This window comes from Sus scrofa, chromosome 13 (assembly GCF_054392235.1).
Source record: "Sus scrofa isolate SSC_HxYL_T2T_F1_AM1 chromosome 13, Sscrofa_HxYL_maternal_Yorkshire_Landrace_v2.0, whole genome shotgun sequence".
In the NCBI taxonomy this organism is placed as follows: domain Eukaryota; kingdom Metazoa; phylum Chordata; class Mammalia; order Artiodactyla; family Suidae; genus Sus; species Sus scrofa.
Window position 1 is genome coordinate 119,736,858 of NC_139395.1, and position 22,255 is coordinate 119,759,112.

At 32.7% G+C, this 22,255-nt stretch overlaps 1 protein-coding gene across 2 annotated transcripts in view; it reads right to left on the minus strand.

Annotated features, from left to right (window-relative positions):
- BCHE (butyrylcholinesterase) overlaps nucleotides 1-22,255 on the minus strand; it is a 59,960-nt gene that overhangs the window by 31,436 nt on the left and 6,269 nt on the right.

The window sequence follows — 22,255 nt, forward strand, 5'->3', positions numbered from 1 at the left end:
ATGCCGCAGGAGCAGCCCTAGAAAAGGCAAAAAGACAAAAAAAAAAAAAAAAAAAAAAAAGAAATGTGAGATAAAATTCAATGCAAATCATTTGATTTTTTATAATCATCACTGATGTTCATAATAGTGGATAAAACAAAAGGGACACTAGAACCAGATGTCCAAATAATGGTATAATCACATCTTTATAATAATAATTATGTAGTTTATTTTAATCTGCCTAAATAGTAGTCAAAATGGGTGAAATATTGTTCTGATTATTTTAATGACCAAACTGGGTGCTTTCCATGGCCGTGTCAGTTGATTATGCAAGACTCAGTGGTTAGAGAGAAAAAAATAGCTTAACTAATCTATTAATCTGTAATCTTATAGAAATGACTATAAATAATGGCCCTAGTGTTTGAGTAGATATTTTTGAAACTTTAAACAACTATGATCTGTCATATTTCCCTAAAGTCATTACTTTTTTTTTTTTGATTGGTGGTATAGAGATAGAAATGCAAACAGTACCTAATTGTCATATCTAATTTTTAATGTCAATATTACAGAAGAAAGAATGTTTCATTGGGTTATTCACATTAATGTATTAAAATTTTCCAGAATCTATTTTTTTCATAAGCGAAGAACAAAAATCCTGCAAATTAAGATAAACCATAGTTGAATTACAATGTTTGTCTACCTTTCTGACATCATACAAAATTATTTTTTAAAAAAATTTTTGTTCCAATCTCTAATGATAAAGACCATTTTTAAAGTAAAGTAATATTTTTTAGATGCTTATTTGTCCAATAAGTTTCCTTAGGAAATAAAGGTGTCTCCCTATCTGAGACACAATAATATTTTAATGCACTTAAAGTAATTACAATTGTTTTTAACAACCAATTATCACTGCAGAAGACATTGAGATATTCATTTTAAAAAATGATTGACAAATTTTATTAGAATTTTAAATATAGAAAGTATTTTACAGTGAATTTTTTATGATTTAAGGTTGTGTTGAGTTTGATTTCATTAAGGAAAACTGACTGCTTAGTAGTATAGTCTTAACTATTTTTTAAATTAATTGATTAATTTTTGCTTTTTAGGGCTGCACCTGCATCATATGGAAGTTCCCAGGCTAGGGACTGAATCTGAGCTGTAGCTGCTGGCTTACGCCGCAGCCACAGCAATGTGGGATCTGAGCCTCATCTGTGACCTACACCACATCTCACCACAACGCCAGATCCTTAACCCACTGAGCAAGGCCAGGGATTGAACCCACATCCTCATGGATACTAGTCAGATTTGTTTCCCCTGAACCACAACAGGAACTCCTAAATATTTAATTTTAAAGGCCATGACTATACTGCTGTTATTTTATTTCTGCTACAACTCAAGAAAGCCAATTTGGAAGAGCATTTATAGTTCTATGAATGCTCTTCCAAGATGACACTCATTTCTACAAAGCAGAGTTATATACCTCAGAAAAAATGTTGAATATAATCTGATTTGTGGGCAAGTTAAGAAAGTGAAATGCAGGAAGAAAAGAAAACTATCATCAATAATGGATATTTACATTTGTTTATTCCTTTTGACTTTATATATATTGTTTCATGACTAAGAAAGCCAGACTATTTTTACTTTTATATTTAAAAAGTAGACAATCCATAAGTATTCCTCAAAAAATTATTAATTTTTTTCATTTTATGATCAATGAGTATCCATAGTTTTATTTAGTATTTGGCTTGTGGAAGACAAAACTATTATGAACGACTTTCATTTTTCTGTATTATAAAATGTTTATCCTTTTTCTTCTGTGGAATATTTGGGAAGTTGGATAGATAACATTAAGCCAATATAAAAAAACTGAAATCCTGGCATATAAAATAGTTACACCCAATTTCTATGTGGTTTCAATTTAAGAATTTTATGACAGTTTTCCAACTTTTATGTCAGGACATCAAACTATTTCCAAATTTGAATGTTTGCAGGTCTCTTGTGAGACATAACAACTTAAAGAAGGATGCTTTTATTTTATTGTTATATAATAACAACTTAGGATGAATGAGTAGATTTTAAAGATTTTTTTGACATTCAAGATGCATTAAAATATGCTTATTGTCATTATGTAGGTGTCTATATAATTGCACATGCATAACTGTTTAAATCCATCTCTCAGAGTTATCTTTTTATCAGGGGTATCTTAAAACAAGTATGTGTTAGGTATATTCCTCCTAATTTCACACTTATTACTAAATATTTTTATAATCTAAGTATAGAATATTTTCATATTACAGTACTTTCCAAGGTAGAATACATAGTATGATAATGTACATAAAGTTATCAAAGAGAAGTGGTGAGTTTTTTATGATTACACTTATAATCATAAAAGTTGACTTTAGCATGTTTAGTAGAGCATGGAATTTAGTTAAATTTCCTTCACTATCAAGCTTAAAAAAAAGGTGTTATCTATAAAAGAATTATTATCATAATTTATTGGAAAATGTCTCTATTTCTATAGTATTTTATAGAGTTCAGTAAAGTTTACACATTTTTAGGATTTTTTAATGTTTATGATTGTTAGTAATATTAAAAGTTGCCATTCTTAATTGTACTATATGATAGATGTATTAGGTGGTTTAGATTCATTCTCTGCCTTCACTAACTGTAGAAGTTGAGAATTATTTTGGAGACAAAAATAGTAAGTTTTAGGTAGGCTTATTCTTGCTTACTGATTTTTAAAAATTCATACTTACCAATGGATAAATGGATAAAAAGTCATGATATATATTTAAAATGAGATATTATTTGAGTTCCCATCATGGCTCAGCAGTTAAGGAACCCAACTAGCATCCATGAGGATGCGGGTTAGATCCCTGGCCTCATTCAATGGGTTAAGGATCCAGTGTTGCCGTGAGCTGTGGTGTAGGTTGCAGGTGTGTCTCGGATCCTGCATTGCTGTGGCTGTGGCATCGGCTGGTGGCTAGAGCTCCGATTCAACCCCTAGCCTGGGAAACTCCATATACTGCAGATGTGGCCCTAAAAAGACAAAAAAAAAAAAAAAAAAAAAAAAAGAGATATTATTTAGCCGTAAAATAAGAGAAAATCCTGCCATTTGCAATGATATGGGTGGAACGTGAAGGCACTGTGCTAAGTGAAATAAGTTACAGCAAGAAAAATACCGTATGTTGTCACTTATATGTGGAATCCAAAAACCAAAACAAAAACACATCAACTGATAGAAAAAGAATTCAGATTTGTGGTTACTACACGTGGAGGGTGGAGAGAGGGAGTTGGAGGAAGGTAGTCAAAAATTTCCAACTTCTACTTATAAGATAGATTAGTACATGAGATGTAACATACACCACGACTACTGTATAATATATAGGAAAGTTGTTAAGAGAGTAGATCCTAAGAATTCTCATCACAAGAATTTTTTTCTTTTTTTTTAATTGTATCTATATGAGATGATGGATATTAACTAAACCTATTTCACAATATATGTAAATCAAACCATCATTCTGTACACCTCAAATTTATACAGTGATACATACCAATTATTTCTCAAAAAATACTGGGAAAAAAGAATTAGGTTTGCTGACTATAATAGTACACAATATGAGCTATCAAACACATAATATTTTTCTGTTCAATTTGTGATTTTCTAGGAGCAGGTTCAAATTCATAGACAAAATGTTCATGAAAGCTATTCACATTGTCTCTACTAGGAAGAATACATCCAGGCAAAATATCTTGATATACACTATACATAGAAAGTGTCCCAAAAGAGTGCAGATTCTTGAGATATACACTTCTTTGATTTGGGTGCTAATATTGTATTTTAAGGGATTTAAATACATTGTATAGCTTTATCACTTTACAGCATTTATTCCCATTTTGTCCTTGGGGGTATTATTTTGCTACCAGCTTTCCACTCGGAGGCTAGACTGTGATAATGGAACAAACACCACCAGTCGTAATGCCATTGGGTATAAGGTTGCATTGTGCTCACCAGCTCTGTTTTAGTGGCCCTCTGAAGACACAAGTTCCTCTATTTGAAATTAATAGCAGGCTATTCGACATTGGTTTCCTTAGAAGTTTCTGAGGCAAGCTGTTATTATTTTTATCTCTTTAAAAATTTTTTGTTCTTCAATATAACTTTAAATGAAGAACTGGTGTGGTACTTTAATCTCAAAGGACAAACTGTAGCAAGATCAGAACATAAGCTTGGGAGGAAACTTCTGGAAAGACAGAAACATCTGATTCAGGATGAATACATTAAAACTCTTACTAATATGTGCAGTTGAGTGACTTTCCCCCCTTGTTTCCCATTCTACTTAAGTGTTTATAAGTTAAATGGACTGAAATTTAAAATAAAAGTGAAGCTGAAATAGATACAATAAATTTTTAATTTTTAAAAATCAGCCATGAAAATAGCAGTAATGTTAAATTTTAATTAGTAGAATATAACAACCTGAGAAACGAAACAATCTAGCTTAAAAGTGGAAGACTCAAACTGCAAATTAATCTAAAGTGGAGGGATTTAGGGATTTATCCATTTAAGAGGCAGTTACAAAACCTCCCAGAAGATGTATTAGAAATGATTCTGCACATGCAGGTGGAGTTATAATTCTTCTAACTAAATAGCCACTGAGTATCAGAGAACAAGAGCCTGAAATAAAAGTGAAGATACACCTATGTACATAGTCATGAACAGATGCCTCACCTATGCACAAACATGCTTGTAGGTGTGGAGGGGAATTCAAGAATGAAGGGTAATTTGAAAAGTAATGAAATATTTTAAATGCAAGAGAGGTTTTGTATGAACAGACAATGGTAATGTTCTAGGAATAAATGAATTATCTGCATCTGCCGAAACACACAAAACTCAACTGACACAAGAAATTAATTTGGTTTGCTCTTCGAAAATTCCATTTTGGGGAGTTCTCTTGTGGTACAGTGGGTTAAGAATCTGGTGTTGTCACTGCAGTGGCTTGGGAAGCCTCTGTGGCATAGGTTCACTTCCTGCCCCAGAAGTCTCTACATACCATGGGCAACAGCCAAAAAAAAAAAAAAAAAAAAAATCTATTTTTGGATTTCTGTTTTTAGCATTACAATTTTAATTTCAAAATTTTAAATAAAGACAATTTAATCTGATAATTTAGACTTATTTCCTCAGCAAGATGGTCACAGGGATAAACCTTGTTACCTTCCTCATGTATGGAGTTCCCGCCTAAGCAAGAATCATGAAATCATAATGGGGATCAAAATATAATAGTAAGCATAATAAAATCTAGAGTGGCAAGGTAGCTAGGTGATCTAACAGAAAAAAAAAAAAATGAGCTTTGATGTCAGAAGCCTGTTTCAAACCACATCTAGTCATTCGACTTTGCCCAATTTAATTCACCCTATCTCTTCATCTAACTAGTAGAGATAATATCTTCTAAGCAAACTTGTTATGAAAACTAAATTAAATGTGTTAACATATATGAACATACATAGTCCAAAGCTAGGAACTTGATAAAGTTTCCTATTTTTTTCTTCATTTCTTTCTTTTCTCTCCTCATCCTTCATTCTCTAGAGATTCATTTTTACTATAGATCAGTTCAAGAGTTCAGGATATCTGTAGGCTGGATCCTGAAGACTGTGAACAGACACTCAAGAACAGATAAAGGTCCACCTCATTCAATCAGGAACAAACAGGAGTTTATATAAGTAAATATTTTTAATTTCATCCATTCTCAACACTTTGGTACCAAGTCTGGAATACGAAGTTTTATTAAAGGTTACACAGTTTAAAGAGATAAAAATACACTGTAATATCCTTGGCCAAAGATTTCTTAGGTATAAATCCTTAACTAAATAAAAAGTGTACTTCATAAGTTTTTTGCCTTTCTGTGAATCTATCACAAAAGTAAAATACAAAAGTATTTATCACCATTTATACTCTGTGTTTAAGTCATTAATAAGCCTTAATTGAATGGCAATAAGCTCTTGGTGGCATGATAACCTAGTCATTTATTTCACATGTTAGACATAAGAAAACCACAAAACTATTATAGTTTCAAATAAGTGATAAGTTCGATTTTTAAATTGTGCTTAAAATTGGCATTTTTAATTTTGTGAATTTTTATTTATTTATTTATTCTATGGCAGTACATGCAGCATATGGACGTTCCTGGGCCAGGGACTGAATCATAGTGCAGCTGCCAGCCTACAGCATAGCCAATGGCAACAAGAAATCTGAGCCACATCTTAGACCTACACTGAAGCTTGCAGCAATGCCAGATTTTTAACACACCGAGTGAGGCCAGGGATCAAACCCACATCCTCATAGAGACAACGTCAGGTCCTTAACCCACTAAGCCACCATGGAACTCTTCTACTTTTGTGTATTTTTAAATTTAACTCTTGCATTCTCACTATAACTTGGCTATTGTAGAATGCCAAAGAAATAAAATTTTAATTAAATATCTTACATAATTTTCCTTACTTTTTGCTAGTTAACAGTGAGGTAATTTTTTATATAAGCTGCCTTTAATGTGATGTTTTCCCACGGCGAGAAGTGTTTAACCAATATTCTATAGAAAGAAATGTAATACTGTGGATAAGCATATACCCCAATAGTGTATGGGTGTGAGGGAGAAGCTTACTAAATGTGCCTTCTTTAGTATGGGAGTATGTATATTCTAATCATTAAGGGATATGCTCCAAAGCATTGTACATTGGCATTAGTTCTCCCAGAGTTTTTCTAGACCCTTTTCTTGTGTATCATTTCAAGCTACTAAAAATATTTAGGATGTCCTTCATAATGTCATAGAATTTCTACAATACTCTAACTGCCTAACCACCTTTAATTTCATCCATGAGGTTTTCTGCATACAATTTCTTTGGGGGGAGGTGTTAAGGACTGTTGTTCAAAACTTTTTAACCAGGAAATAAGCAGTGAAAAGTGAAGCTACTGTGGATTAAACCACACAAATTGTGAAATTATAATAAGTCATTGTTCTGTGGCATGTTGTTAAACAAGAGATAACTTTACTTTGACCATTTACCAATAATATTTGAAAAATACTTTAATATGTAGCTGTAATCTTTTTTCATGTTGAACTAATTTTTATATTCTTTTGTTACATTACCAAATACTTTTGTTCATTTTACCACAATCATCTTTTATTCTCTTGTTTTCCTTCCTTATGAAATGAAAAATTCTCAGTTCTTAAATCACCAAAGATTGAAGATTGATTTTGATTTTTTGTCATCTTAGTATTTTCCACGTGTGGATATCTGATTATGTTTATATCTAGAGCAGGTTCACAATGAGAGAATTTATATATGATAAACTAATATTTTTAAAAGTCAAAACTACTTTACAAGATAAAGATTTTTGAACCTTAGCCACATTGAGAAGTTGGTTGAGAGCTATTCTATTTAAACCATAATTGATCCACCATTTAGATTCACTTAATCTCTTCCTAGTCCAAAAACTGAAAACAAAAAAGTTAAGACAAGATGTTGATATAAATTCTAGGCCCAAGATAGGCCTGCTCCTGCCTGGAGTGCTACATCAGCAGATGTAAACTTGGATTAAGTTCTGTGCTCTTGTTAAGGCTCCATTTTACCAGAAAAGCAGTATAATTGACACTTGAACAACATGGTTTTGAACCATGCAGGTCAATAAGAAGATTTTTCTCAATAATAAATACTACAGTACTACAGATCTTCTATTGTTTGAATCTAAGACTGTGGAACCAGGTACACATAGGGCCAACTATAAATTATACTAGATTTTCAACTTCAGAGAAAGGTGGGTGCCCCTAACTCTAGCATTGTTCAAGGGTCAATGAGTACATTTAGGTGGCCATCCCTAAACATCCAGTCAACTCTGAGTTCTGTACTTATTATCTTATTCCTTGACCTTTTAAAATAAGGCCATATATGCAATCCCAGTCAATTATGGCCTATCTCCTTCTTATTCCTTATAAAGTCTATAAAAGCTGCTCTTGCCCAAGCCCTCAGGAAAAATGCTCCACTGCTTGTGAAGCACTGTATTTCCATAGTCCATAGATTGTTTTCCCTTGAATAAAGTACTCTAAATTGTTATTTTTTGTCATTTGACAACAATGAACATGAATCTGTGCTTTAAACACATTTTCTGTAAAAGTTCCACATAAGACAGTGCAGTTGTTAAGATGAAGTTCAATTTCATACTTAGAAGTTAATCCTTTTTCTCACTTTAATATTACTTATTCATTATATATAAATGATCTCCATTGTACTAATGTAGAAGAAAACCTAATTAATTAGGGTAAGATATAAACCATCCAATATAGCCCTATATAATAATTTAGACAGAGATCAAAAAAATTATCTTAATTTACACATAGTCTATTATAAACTTGGGTAACTACTAGAATTATCTGAACCTCAAGTCGATAGAGAAGATAAGATTAGGACTTGTATATCTTTTAATTTTAATTATTTTTATAATCGGTAGCTTTCTTTAACTCCACAATGGTTACTTTGTAATAATACCCCTTATATTACAAGGTCTGAGTAATTTATTTTCTAATAACTCAAATTGATAAGTACATAGAGCCTTGTTAATAGATTTTTGGTACTAACTTGAAAATGAAATCTGAGATTGCAAAGTCTAGTGTTATAAATAGAATTAGTTTGAAGACTCTACAAAATAACATTTTCTGGTTTATGTTATTTCTCCCTCAGTCTTTATTTCAGGGTTCATTAATATGATTCAAAAGTCTTTATGAATACATTTTATGAAACATTCATTTCCCAGAGGTTGTCTTTTCTTAAGTAGAAAGGAAGAGAAAACAAAAATCCAAAAATAAACAATAAAATAAACTCAAATGCACTTTCAGAGCTTTAGAGATTTAGGCTAACAGAGAAGGAAACTTTATTTCTACTATAATTTTAATATTTATAACAACTTTTGCCCTTATGATGTTAATCTTTACTTTCTTTAGCTCACTTAACATTTAATGGAAATCCTAAATGTGCAAACTGAGCCCTGCCCAGCCTGAGACTACTTTGAGAAAAGAGCCAGGATAGCAGAAATGCAGTGAGTCCCTTGAGAGCCCCATTCTCCAATCCTTATTGGCCTAATCCAGAGAACCAGCTCTCACTTCAGTGTCCTGTATTTTATTCTGTTCTTCCTACCAACCTGTGGGAAGTCACTGAACTTCCCTCTGACACCTTTCTCCACTTTTGCTTTCTCCACCTTTCTCCACTCAAGCTTTGCTCCTACTGGCTACTTCGCATTCTGTACAGGCCTTAGACTTCCAGTTAAGGATACCAGATTTAGAACAAATAAAACAAAACAGAACACCAAGTTAAATGTGAATTTTAGCTAAACAAGTCATTTTTTTTAGTATTAAATATGCCTTATGCAGATTTATGAGACATACTTACACTAAAAAAAAGTATTTGTTGTTCAGCTGACCTAAATAATATATAACAGATTAACTGGGTATCCTGTTCTTTATCTGTCAACCCTACCTGCAGTATGTGTCTGGAAATATATTAGGCATTTTACATGTAGGTTTTAAAATTTCCGTGATAGCCAAGAGATAGGTATTAGCACTCCCATATTAAAGATAAGGAAACTAAGGGCAGAAAAGCTTCAATTATTTGCTCTTTCCCTTTCCCAATGGTACATAAAAACTCTAATATATAGATGGAGTAAACTACAGAACATATGTACCTGGCTTCCTCTGTCAGACCACAAGGTTCAAATTGGAGCTCTGGTTTTTACTAATACATGTGGAATGTTAAGCAAACCCTTCTAACCAAAGGGTTTGCATTTAGATGCATTGTTTTCTAAAAAAGGAAATAAAGCTCTTTAAGCCTCAGTATCCTTGTCACCACCTGTTGGCGATGATCATATTTCCTTAGAAAGCTGTCTATCCAAATGAAAGTGAAATCCTAGGCAGAGAATGAGCCTATGTTAGCAGTTGATAAATTTTAACTGATGTTATTATTAATATGAATAATGCTATAGGCTAAAAATTGTTCATCCAAATAGTACTTGGTCAGTACTTTCTAAGGAATGATATTCAGACCACAGGAATAGCCTAAATTATTATTATGTGTAGGTCATATGTGAGGTATATTCTTTCAAGGCTCAGTTATTTGTATTATAACCACAATAGTTTTAACAAATTAATTTTCCTAACAGATTTTGCCTAAAACTTCCCTGAATGTTAAAGAACATATAGAAGGCACCACATAATATGTTTTGTGTCTCAGCATCCATATTTTGCCATTATTAACAGGAGCTTGCATAGCAGAGCTTATTCCCACCCTCCACCCTTACATAGCTGCTTGTCTAGCTGTTAATCTGTGTTCTCTCTGCTCTGTTGTAAAGTTGCTTATTTCCTGCCTTCACTCTCAGAAAACTGCTGCTTCTGATTTGTCTATCTTAAAAAATAAAAAAATAAATCTTTCAGAATTTAGGACACATTATAATTCCACAGGTTTCAAATGATGAAATATAACCTTTTGTGTGCAGTAAGTATCAAAGAACTATTTCATGACAGCTTTTTCTGATGTTCAGAATATTTGGGCGGTGGTTTTATTTGCCCTTTTCTTTCCATCTCTTGATTCCTTTAGTTTGTGCTCTGCAAAATCCAAGTTACTGATAGCCTGATTTCTAACCAAAGGGTTTGGATTTAGATGCATTGTTTTCTAAAAAAGGAAATAAATAAATGAATAAAAAATTAGATAGAGGATTATGATGCTGACACAAAACCAAATTAGTCACATTAATCACTATACCATTCCCATCAGCACACAAACATGTTTCAATATCTCCCATAAAAAAGCAAAAACAATAATAAAAAATTTCTGCTGTCTCATACCCATATTCCCTGTTTCCTCTGTTTCACTTAGGAGTAAAGCTCTTTGAAAACTGCTATTTCTAGTTATTTTCCTCCCATTTTCTTTCGAATTTCCATTGAGGTTTTAAGTTCCTATTATTCCTCAAAACATCAGATATCTTTGCCACCAATAACTTCCCCAGTTCCAAACCCCCAGACCTTTATATAAAGTTTCACATAGTTTTCCTTATACTTATCCTATATTTTTCACAGATAAATACTCTCTCCTTGAAATGCTTTCTTCATTTGGTTTTAGGGAGATAGCTTGTTCTCCTAGGTGCCCTTCCAACTCACTGGCTACTTATTTTCTCTTCTGGTTACTCTTCCTTCTCCAAATCTCTGACCTTGAAGAGCTCAGACATCTGCTCTACCTTCAGCCTCCTAAATGATAGAATCCTGTCTCGTGGCTTTAAATACCATCTTCATGTTGTTAGATATCAAATCTATATCTCTACCTTCCACCTCTCCCTTGAATTTCAGACTTCAGTGTCAGAGTCGCTATTTTATTGCTCCAAGTGAAATTTAAAATGTTGGTAACAGCACTTTTGATTACCCAATCTCAACCACATCCTCCCATAGTCATCCCTATCTCAGAAAATGGTACCTCATATATTCTGGTGGCTCGGGTCAAGAACCTTTGTGCATCCCTGTCTCCACTTGCTCTCTCACGTACCACATCCAACCTATCAGCAAATCCTGTCAGATCTTCTTTTAAAGTATGAGTCTGACCATTCCTTTCCACTCATAAACCTACACCAATACCCCACCTGGAGTGCTATATAGTTCCCTAGCTCCTTTCTCTGCTTCACCCTTATTTACACACCAGTCAGAGAGATGCTTACAAAGTTTGAGTCAAATTATGTTACTCAATTGCCGCAAATGTTCCGTTTACCCTTTCACTCAGAGTAGTTGCCAGAAAACATATCTAAGCTCCAAATCCTATATATCTTGACCCTCTGTACTTCTCTGACTTTACCTTTTACCACTTAACCCTCATATACACTAGCTTTCTTGCTGTTCCTGCAGCATCCTAAATATTTCAGTCTTAGGGTAAGTCTTTGCTGCTTTCTCTTCTGAGAAAAATTTTTCCCAGGATATCCACATGACTAACCATCATTTTGCTCTAATATAACTTTGTGAGAGGCTTTTTATGACAACTACAAATAACGTCTTATTCCACTCACGTCATGCTCTGTGCCCCTAACTATGCTGAATATTTTCTCAGAGTTTTCATCACTATAAGACATATTATATTTTTATTTGTTTTTTCCTACTATTAAATTGTAAGGCCCCTGAGGTGGAAAAATACCTCTGCGATTTTTTTCCCACCACTGTTTTCCTTTCTTTCTTTTTCTTTGTCTTTCTTTCTTTCTTTCTTTCTTTCTTTCTTTCTTTCTTTCTTTCTTTCTTTCTTTCTTTCTCTTTCTTTCCTTCTTTGGGGATATTTTGATTACTGCTGTATCCCCATCACCTTGGTAACATGGTGCATAGAGACTTTCAAATACATTTGTTGAAATGACTAAATGGGAGGATGAATAAACAAATCACCATAATCCATGATCTGTCTATACAAAAAGTTTAACTTGTAATTAGCAAGTGCTCTATAAAAGATGTAGATTTTTATTTTCAGGAGTTGATAAAATGTGTAATTTTTCCTACTTCCAGAAACATTATTAAACCAGGAAAAGCATGATTGGCATTATGGTTTTTAAGAAAAACATGAAATTCTAACACTTGTGATATCACTGGATTATTATTTGGTTTGTAATGGCTTATCAGATAAAATATATTTTTGTAATTAATATTTTGACTCTAGTCATAAAACAAATATTATTTTGATATCACTCCGTAGAGAATGACCAACTAAAAGTAATCCAGTTTAATTTGTTTAAGATAAAGAGACACTTGCTTTTACATAACAGAGGTTTGTGGACAAGTTAATATTCACATTTCACATATAATAAATCTATAGATTATCTCCACAGGTTAATAGTACCATATATCATGTTAATGTGAAGGTGTCCAGGAGAGATATTAGCATAGAGAAAATTAAAAAGAGTGGAGGTATGTTTTTTTTTGTACTCTGATCTAATCTTGGGTGTTATTGCCTGGGAAGTAAAATCAGAAGAACAACTTCTTGGAACTCATCAATCTAACCAAACAACTTTTTAATCATATCTGACTGTGGAATAGTTGGAAAAGTATAGTATTTTAAGCAGCAAAATATTTAAAGTCACATTTTAGCTATTGCATTTACTTATTCGGTGAAATGTGGAGTTACTATTTTGCATCTGGCAAGTCATTTGAAGTATTCCATTTATGTTTATTTTTGAAAATATGACTTTTACAAAAATAATTAATGGATTAATTCTAATTTAAGATTTGAATTTGAGATTTATAAGTGGACCGAATGTGGTTAATTTTTCCAAATATAGAAAAACTTTGGGAAAATGTAGAGAACCATTCACATTAAGCTATTTCCAAGTAAATTGATCCTATAAATATGATTTTCTATGTTTTAATGAGCCCCCCTTAAAATACTTAGTTTTCCCCTACTTCACCATGATAAAACATCTCAAAATAGTCAAACATATTTTAGTTTTATAGCTATCTTCATAGATGTAGTAGCCTTTTTGGAGATCTGATTTCTCATTCTCATTCCACTGTCAATGATGGTAAAATATTGCTGCACTCTGAAATGGTTTTGCAAGTGATCTTATGTAAATTTTAAATCGGTCCATAATGTAATTCTTCCATTTTAAATAAATTATGCTAATGTATATTCACCTACATTTATATTCTATTTGTTAGACTGAGGTACTTTACAGGAACACTGCAGCTAACATTTATTGTTTTATTCCTCACTAATTCCTCACTTAATTCCTAAGGGGGAGAAAAAGATTTGAAGCCACAGAACACTGAGGCTATTAGGAGCACAATAAACTAAATCTCAGGGGATTTGAACACTGACCCTTTTGTAAAGTCATCAAAATGTTCCAGTTAGGTTACTTGTGATAATGTACCACAAATAATTATAGAATCGGAGGGTAAGGACTCTCTTCCTCACTCTGGAAACCACATGAACTATTATCTGTCAGAAAATCTAATTATAAGCCTGATAATAATTGGGCTAGATGGCCGGATGACAGTCTTTCACAAACTTAAAACTTGTCTCTACATGTCATGATGTCTAATATTAGTCTGTTCTCTGCCCTTACCTTGGTAACATTAACCAGGCAAGTATCAGCATGCTAACATGTTAAAATTATAAGTTTGCAACCAAATGTATTTCCTAAGCGTATTTAATGACTGCTTTCAATAATTCATGGTGAAGGCAGACTGGTGAATGGATAATAGAAGGAAATGAAAGTTAATAGTCTTGAGTCATAGTTAATCTTTGTTCTGTCACCTATTAGCTCCAATTCACTTTTCTTCTATGGGCCACACTCTTCCCATCAGAAAATGTTAGACAGTGTCATCATTTCAGCAAATTTTCATTCTAATAATAGCATCTACATACTTCATACCTTGTCAGTATAATGATACTATTCACTTTAAAACTATCTTTAACTGCTACCTTTTTGATATATTTAAGACATCTCTTCTTAAGAGGTATGTTGTAGTTAAGTTTTAGAATATTTATTTTAAGTTGAAAATATAATAAAAAATAAGAAGTATACTTTAAAAATTAATTTCTCGGTGAAGGGATTTACACAAATGCTATAAAATGAGAACAGGAATATGCTGAATTCCTACACAGAGACAGAATGTGGGAGCACTGTTTCTCCACTTGTATTTTCTTTAGCTTTTCTTCAGTTTTTCCACTGCCTTTTGAAAACATAAAATCATTCTAGAAAATGAAAAAAAAATCAACTCATTTGAAAAATAAGTGGGGTTGAAATGTTATTTCAATCACTTTATTTCTTGTGTTGTATATAAGTAAACACAATAGAAATATACATAAGTAATATTAAATCAGCTTCATGTAATTAATATTAGAAAATACATTATTATTAAGATCCTTCCTATTAATATAATGAAGTTATGATAGTGCACATGAAAACACCCATCATGTACATGTTTGGAATATAGCAATAAAGTTCACTGCTTTAGAAATCTGGCAAATCTGTAATTTCTGATGATTTCAGTGACAATTTAGCACACAGAAGTGTGCCTATTTTTAAATTCTCCCAATTACTCCAAAAAATTTTGTGTACTAAAGAATTATGGCTTAGCATTTCATTTACTCTCACCTACTTTCCAGTAAAAACAATAGGAACTCTTATCTATTTTTTACTGATCAGTGAACCAGGGGACTGAAAGTTTAGTAATATATTTTTGCTCCTTCTTAATAAATTTTCCCTTCTGTGATAAAGTTCCTTATACTGCAAGGGAATAAATGGCAAATAAATAAAATACACAAGAATAGAAGCAGGTATACTGCTGTCAAGTTACTATAAGAATACTTTGTTAAATGACTTCTTGGTTTCATGATGTCAGAATAGGACAAAATGAAAGTGACTGGTGTCATATCATTTATTTTTGGCAAAACAGAGTTAGGAAACATTAACAAATTCAGAAGGGCTCTGAATAAATGAATTCTCACCAAAAAAACGAAAGCAAGTTAATTGCTTCAGTTTCGCAGTTTACCTTTATTTGTTTGAAAACTTGATTAATGTTGAGTCAGGAAGTGAAACAATTGTACATTTTTTGGGAGGAAGCCAAATTTAATCTTAGATAAGAATAGGTTGAAATAGTTTATGCCTGGTAGGGGAAAAACTGACTTTTTTTTAATAGAAAGGAGGAAAGCAATTCCCTGTCAATGATAAGGTTTATTTCAACGTGTCAATAAGGGAGGTATATTTATATCTCCATTTTTCAGATAAGAAAAAACAGCAGGGAATTTTAAGCAACTTGCCTAAGGTTTTGTTATATATAAAGGATCCTTGAAATATTAACACTGGCATTGAGGTTCTCACTTACGATGGCAAAGACTATGTAACTGCACTGAGAATGCTTCCCCTTAAAGTTGTATACTGGAGGAGCCAGAAAGGACATGGTTAACAAAAGAGGCTCTTCAACAGCAGGAGGCAACTGGAGGGATCCCAGAATAACCATCTTCCTCTAACTGACTTTATGCTACTAATTGTATTTTGGCTTATTTTCCTTCTTTAGCTGTTCTGGTCTATCTGACAAATCAAGTTGGATTTCACAATTTCCTGTATCACTGAGGCAGTGCTGAAAATATGTCATTAAGTGCTGGCTAATTTAATCTATTGGTCATCAAGTTTTGATTGGATGACAAATTGGTGGATATATATGTTATACTTATATTTCAACATCTATTATTAGAAGATATTGGATGTAATGCACAAATGGACCTGCTATTTGGGATATGGGTTTAAATTCATTTTTAGAGATGGGAAAAAGGGAAAAGCAGGAGCAAAGTACATATAGGTGGTAATTCCAATTAGCAAAGGTATAGATTATATTGTGGCGTCCATTTTATAAGGAATCTCAAACACTGCAGCTAAAGATACCAAATTTAAAAACGTAGTGGTTTTAAGGGTAATGTTTTCTTTATTTTTGCCAAGAAGTCAAATTAAAAAGGTTTTTTTAAATATATTTAGGAAATTGATAAGATCTTTTAAAGTAATTGAAAAAATGAATTTCATGGAACTGAATGAGAATTATAAACGTTAAGAGTCTTAAAACACAAAAGTGGGGAGGAGTTGTGTTTCCGTCTTCATCCATAATGGAGTGATTGAAACTGGATTAATGCTCCCATCATAAACAATGTACCCCAAACAAAGAAACAAACAAACAGAACAAAGCAAAAAGCTTCAGAAACTGGATAATGGGCATTGCAGGTCTATGATGTTTGAGAGAAGGGGAACTTCAAGTTAAGTCCATGTTTACTGTGGTTACTCACATGAGGATAATTTGTTGTCCAAGATGTGGCAATCTTGAGTCTAAGCAGAAGACAGTAGCAAGGGCAGAAATAAGGGTTCTGGGATATAGAAGAAGCTGGACTACACGGGACACATTTCCCAGAAGATTTCAACTGAGGCCTGGGCTGAATGTATGGAGAGTGAGAGTATGAGAGGCTGAACAGAGACAAGATACTGTAGGGCTGAGAGCAGGAGAGAGGGGAACACTGGAGAGTGAATAACTATAATAAAGTTGTCAACACTTTGTTTATATCTCATTAATACTTTGTCCATTGAGTGGAAACCTATAACTAAGGAGTAAGGAGTACAATGAGACCCAGTCTATCTCCAACCTAACAGATACTTAAGCCAATTGTAACATCCTCAGTGAAAAGTCCTTCAAATTTAGAGGGTCTATAAAATATCCTTGACCTTTCATGGGTTCACTCTAACAAAATACAAAACCAGCTTATCCATATTTGTGATGAATTCAAGTCTATATCATCCCTTAATTGAACTGCTTAGTAAAATTAAACCAAACAAACACTTCTTGGTGGAAGCATACATTCTTCAGAGGAGGCTAAAATAATAAATAATTTCTACTCATATCATCCACAAACTCTAGTACAAATTTGAAAATTACTAGACATGCAAAGAAACAGGAAACAGAAAATGAACTCATGTACCAGATATTGAATGAACAAACAAAGCCTTAAGGCAGCTATTTTAACACTGTTTTTTTTTTTTTTTTTTCCCTTGGTATGCCCATAGTATGGGGAAATTCTGGGAATTCTGGGGCCAGGGATTGAACCCATGCCATAGCAGTGACCCAAACAACAGCGTTGGATTCTTAACTTGCTGAGCCACCAAGTAATCCCTTTAGAGCAGCTATTTTGAACATGTTCAAAAACGCAAATAATATCTTTGATTAGAAAACAGGGAGGAACTCAGCAAACTAATGAAACTACTGAAAAAAGTTAGATCTGAAAAGAGAACACATGAAATAAAAAATTCATTGGATGATTTCAACCACAGATTGGAAAAGATAAACATGTCAATGAACTTGCAGAGCAATCATTTAAAAAATGTATCTAATTTGAAAAACAGAAGCGACACTGAAGGAAAAGGAACAAAATCTTAGTGACCTGTAGAACGATATTCAATAGTGTATGTATAATTGGAGTTCCAGAAGGAGATGAGAGTGAGAAAGAATATTTGATGTAATACTGACATAAAATTTCTCAAATGTGACAGTAAAAATCACCAAGCAGAATCTTAGTGAACTTTAGACCCAAACCAACCAACCAACAACAACAACAATAAACCCAGACAAAGAAATCATACTTGAAAACAAATGGACCAACTATTGAAACCAAAGATAAATAGACAACTTTGAAATCAAATAGAGGAAAAAAATTTAATTGTGTACAGGGGACCATCATATGAATAAATGCTCACTTCACATAAGAATTAAAGAGAGAAGATAATGCAACACATCTTTGATGAAAGAAAAAAAAGATTAAGTCAGATTTCTAAGACTAAAATGGGAACTGGGCAGCATGAATGAATTATTTAGAAAGTGGAAAACATCAGTTACAAGGTGCAAAATGGTTTGTTATTAACTCTAAGTAGATAGTTACGTTAAAGGAAAAATTGTTAGTGTTGAAGCAAACACTGGGGAAAAATTAAGGGCAAACTAAAATATCTATATAAAAAAATAAAACATTAAATTGATGCAGATAAAAGCTGCACAGGAGCAATAAGAAGGATGGATTAAAAACAGCAAGATGGTAGACTTAAACAAAACATTGAGAATTACATTAAATGTCAAAGGGATTCATCACACCAACTGTAAGAAAGGATTTTTTAAAATACAGGTGGATTGGAATAAAAAGATAGAACAAAATATATTATCCAAACATAAGCATGGGAAATTTGATGTGTCTATCTTAAAATAAGGTAAAGCCAACTTCAGGACAAAGAGAGACATATCATAAACAAAACAGTCAGTCAGGAATATATAATCTTAAAAGTTCATGGAATTAATACTATAAATTTAAAACATTAAAAGGAAAAATAGAAGCACTAAACAGAGAAATAAAGCCACAATATAACTGAAGATATTAATACCCTTCTCTCAGTATTTAAAACAAATAGACAAAAATATTAGTAAGAATATTAGAAGACCTAATAATTAATTTAGAGAACACACCATACCAAATAATTGAAGAACACACATGCTTTCCAAGGGCACATAAAATAATCACCTATATGGATCATATGCTGGGTCATAAAATAATTCTCAATATATTTCAAAGGGGAAAATCTTATAGTCTCTAATCAGAACTGAATTAACTTAGAAATCTACAGCAAGATATCTGGAAATCATTCAAGTATTTGCAAGTTAAAATAAAAACAACTAAACAACCCATTGACAAAATAAAAAATCACAAAAAATTTCAAAATTATTTTCAACTTAATCATACTGAGAAATACAATATATACTAAACTTATCATTTAAGAAGAATAAGTCATTAAAACATTTTAGGAACCATGAACCAAAACCTCATTTTCCTGAATAATAATTATCACTCTTAGTTGTATTATTTTTACTTTCCTAATATGTCATTTTGGAGTTATATGGAAGTAAAAACCTGCAGTTTCTTATTCTTGGCATTATTAACATTTGGGATGAAGAACTCATTTTTGTGGGGGTTGCCCTATGCACTGGAAAATGTTTAGCAGAATCTTTGACCTCTACTTTGCTAATAGCAATCCCCTTAACCCAGCTCCTTGTAGTGACACTCAAAAATAAATCCAGGGAGTTCCCACATGGCTCGATGGCAAGGTACCTGACTAGTATCCATGAAGATGTTGGGTTCGATCCCTGGCCTTACTCAGTGGGTTAAGGATCCAGCATTGCCACGAGCTGTGGTGTAGGTCACACATGCAGCTCAGATCCCACATTGCTGTGGCTGTGGCTGGCAGCTGCAGCTCCAATTCAGTCCTTAGCTTGGGAATCTCCATATGCCACAGAGGCAGTCCTAAAAAAGAAAAAGCAAACAAAAAACTAACTCCAGACATTGTTAAATGTCCCTGGTAGAGGGAGTGAGGAGGAGCCAAGAGGAAGAATCTCCCTGGATTGAGAACCACAGTCAGAGCATCATGTTTGTGATCAAATGTGGGTAGATTTCCAAATCTAACACTTAAACCAACTGTGTTTCCATGGAGTTCACTTGATCTTTCTAGCTGTTATATTTATTCATAGGTATATTTCGAAAAAAGATAATGCACACGAGGAGATTAACATTGTTTGTCATAAAGTCGACTTTAAATGCATATGGTGTGTTATTATTACCTGTATTCTACTGTACAAATATGGAATCTAAAGAAATTTACCAACTAAAATGGCATCTTGTTATGGCTGAACTACTTTACAAAACTTACTTTAATTTGTATGGTTTATAATCTTGTTTATATGAATTTATCATGATAATTAAAATGTGTCAACTTTCACTTATTTCCTATTAAAATATGCTAAGCATAGAAGCAGATTAGGCTTACACTATTGTTCTATTAAGTGTCAAGGAGTCTTTTCTTTGATCTGTTGGTATCTGTGGCCGTAAACATGACATTTACCACATCTGTTTCAGTGTTCTCCATTGTGACAGGAGAAAATCTAAATTCCTTGATGATTTAAACATTAAAAATATGAAATTCTTTAAAAATTACAGGCATCAATAATTTTAAGAAATATTTATCCTTAAATTATTTACAATCTCTAGGGTTGGAAGAAAGAATTAAAGATGTACTCAAATAATTTAATATGGATATAGCCTTTAGGAAGAGGACAGGATGAAATATAAGTTATTCCAATGCAGCTCTAGAAATAGAATGATCCTTCTTAAGCAGAGGTTTAGGCTGATGTTGAGAAGATAAAAGATACTGCACAATTACAGATAATATATTAGCCTAGATATCTTGCGAAAAAAAATATTCTTTACTCATATGACCATTTACTTGTTCTCATTTCAATCATTAACCAAATATTTGTTAACTGTGATATATACCAATGTCGGTACTTTAATGAATATTAAAAAAAACAGCTTCTCTTTTAAGAAGCTATTTTTGAATTTAGTTTTGGAGGTTCAGAAAACAGTGAAAAACAACATATAAACAAGTGACAGTCAATGACTTCTGTAAGAGTGAAACAGAAAGAGGTCTGAAGCAATTACAATTATAGGAATTAAAGATTGTGCTATATGAAACATATAGTTGGTGAAAGCCTTAACAAAATAGTAGGACTTATGTCATTAAAAGGAGAGAGGTAAATGTTCTAAACAGGGTACCAAGCAAGAACAAGGCTCTAAAGTGTAGTTAAGCTTGAAGTCTTTGGTATTCATGAGATAACTCAACTCATCTACCAAGCAGCCAGGTTTCGAGGAATATGGGTTGCAGCAGGGTTATAGGTGCCTCTTAATGCCAAATGGAAGAGTCAGCTTTATACACAGTGAATAAACATCAAAAAAAAATTGAGAATTATGTCATACAAGTACTTTATAGAGAGATACACAGAGTAACATGTAGTAAAATGAATTCCAAATGGAGGATGGCAAAAAAAACCCAGAAAGCAATATCATTCTCAACATTGTTTTCAATTAAAAGACAGGATGATAGATTAGACTAGTGCATCACTCACTTTGTGAGTTTCTGTTAGTACTTTTAAAAAAGAGATGTTCAAACTTCTGTTTTTTCTATTATTCTTATTGATACATATTATTCAAATGCATAAAATTCAATCTTGTGAACACAGTTAAAAATTATTTTGGCAAACAGATCCTCGGGGCAGAGTTTCCGTGCCTGCCCGCTTGCATCTCTCGCAAGTGTCCTATCTTAATAAATCTATTTCTTGCCTATCAAAAAAAATTATTTTGTATACATGTAAAATATAAAAAATATAAATTATATTCAAAGTATAATTTTACTCTGACTATTGAGGACATGATATCAAAATATTTTGTTACTTATGAAGGAAAATAAGTTCTTTTGTAATGTGTCTGATAGTATAATGTCACCCATATGACCATTAAAGTGGAGAACAGCTTAGCTAACCAGGAAGTCTTGTAGCTCTTGCCTAATAGAGGTTACACAAAAGCTTTAAACAAACCATAAAAGCTCTGAACAAACATATTAGGGAATAAAAAACACTGCTAAAATGGCAAATTCTGTATTTTGGGTAATCTGAGGGCCAAACCTATCACCATCTTGCCCTTTGATTTTCCTGAGCAGGCATGTGTTTCTTTATGCATCAGGTAACAATGTACTTTTCCTCAAGAGCATGAGGAAAAGAGGGATATTCCTACTTTTTCCTAAAGCTGTGAAAATTATAGTGTTTAGGTTAAAAAGCATAGTCACAGTAATTTTAGCCTTCAAGGTAAACATCTATTT